Source organism: Mesitornis unicolor, unplaced genomic scaffold, assembly GCF_000695765.1.
Source record: "Mesitornis unicolor isolate BGI_N332 unplaced genomic scaffold, ASM69576v1 scaffold9778, whole genome shotgun sequence".
Lineage (NCBI taxonomy): Eukaryota > Metazoa > Chordata > Aves > Mesitornithiformes > Mesitornithidae > Mesitornis > Mesitornis unicolor.
The window spans coordinates 1-2,095 of NW_010199759.1; positions in this window are offsets into that span (position 1 = coordinate 1).

The window sequence follows — 2,095 nt, forward strand, 5'->3', positions numbered from 1 at the left end:
TACTGGAACCTGGGGTTGTTCCTGCCCAAATCAGTTCTATCTGGCAATGAATTAACTTAATTTTCTCCAAGTCAGTTTTTGCCCAAGACAGTAATTGGCAAATGTTCTCCCTGTCTATTTCTGGACTCACAAGTTTTTTAATCTTATTTTATCCAACTGTCCTGTTGAGGAAGGGGGGTGAGAGAGCAGCTGGGTTGGTGTGTGGCAACTGGCAAAGGTCAAACCATCACATAGGTGAAGACTGAACTGTCATGATAGAGTTAAGGAAGTACTGAGCATCTAAAATATATATTCACAAAATGGAGCCTACTTATCACAAGCACATAGAAGTATAATTCATTTATACCCTGTATTGAGTATGATACTTTTAAGATATGACCACTAGTTTCAGATATTTAAAAATAAGTAACACAGGATAATACAATCTAAAGTGTTTTTTGTTCTAATTCAGCTAAATGCTAAAGTGCAAAAACAGTTTATCATAATGTCAGGTATATAAAATCAGACTAGGTTTATGTAACTTGTTCATTCAAGATCTTAGAAGGGAGAATATAGTTATGAACCTAGATGTTTTATTTTTCTGTTGCCTGCATATTCCATATCCTATCATGTCTTTATACATGCACAAAAGCAACTTCAAAGGACTCATAGACTGTGCTGCTTTGAACCTGTATTCTGTTTATCTGCATACTTGGCAAACATGGTTGAAAAACTTTCTAAATGGTACTAAGTTTGTGCACAGCTAGGAGTAGAAAAAAGAAACTACAGAAAGCTTATGTGCAGATTGTTGTAGTTTGTATGTTAAATCTTATATGTAAATCTAATATGTTGAAATGCAACAGATATGGAGCATATTTTGAAATGGATAAATTCAGATGTGAAATGCATTTTTAAATCAAGTCAGGGTCCTGCATCAAGTGGAAGTGTGCTTTCTTATTTGAGTGGTTATATGTGTATATATATAGTTTCTCCCTCTGCGTGGGTGTGCATTTGTACACTATAAGGACTAGTAGTATACCCTCCTTGATTTACAAGCGGCTTTTGTATTATTTTGTCCTTAGTTTTAGTTAGATTTTTATATACATATAAAACTTCCAAAATGCTGAGTGCTTTTTCCAATTTGTTTTCATTGCAATATTTTGGAGCATATTATGCTCCTAGGTATAGTACTTGTGGAGAGTTTTGGAAAAGAACTCTAGCAACCGCTCCCACAAAGGAGAGATTAAGTGCTTCAGAAAATTGCAGGTCTGAAAAATTCTTCCTTGACTAACTAAATCAACCATGAGCATTTACCACTGTCAGAAAAATAGGTCACAGATAGTATAAGCCAATTTTCTGTGGAAGTCCCTTCAGGAAGAAGTTAATTTTACCTTTACTACTTTCTTTGAGTTGTAGTGGCAATGATAAAATGTCCATGCTCAACAGTGGCTTCAGCCTTTGAATCTCTGGGCTGATTTGAAATGACTTTGTGTTTCTTTTCAAGTTGTTCCAATGCATGACTGGAGTTCTCATTAGAATGATGTTCATGCAAGGCTTGCCTGCTTTCCAGCTATCATCCACCTCCTGCTTTCCGTTTTTGTCTAAAGTAAAGCTGCATCCGGCAAACACTTGGAAATACGCTCTGTGGTTACTAATTACCTGGGCTGATTTACTTACTTATGTGTTCCAGCACTGTTAAGTTCTCTCTTTTCCTATTGTATTTGCCTCATTATCAGTTATAATGGTGACATTTATACTGTAAATGGGATGAAAGCATGAAAAGGAAACTCTGTGTAAAGATAGGACCATTGTGCAAGGGATGAATAAGTACTGAAGTATTAAGGTTAATTGTAATATGTGAATATGGATTCAAAGGTTTTGCTTATGTTGTCTTCCTTCTTTGAGGAATGGTTTCAAGGACTTACCCAAGATTGTGTTAAAATATGTGTGCTCATGACCATAGGGGTAGTAAGCAGCACAAATATTCTATGAAATTATATGTATTTAAAATGTCTAAATAAGCATGAGGGAATACTTCTCAAGGGAATGACATTTTAGGAGCAGACAGCAATAAATAGGATACAATGAAAATGCATTTCAGTGGCTATACTTCAGC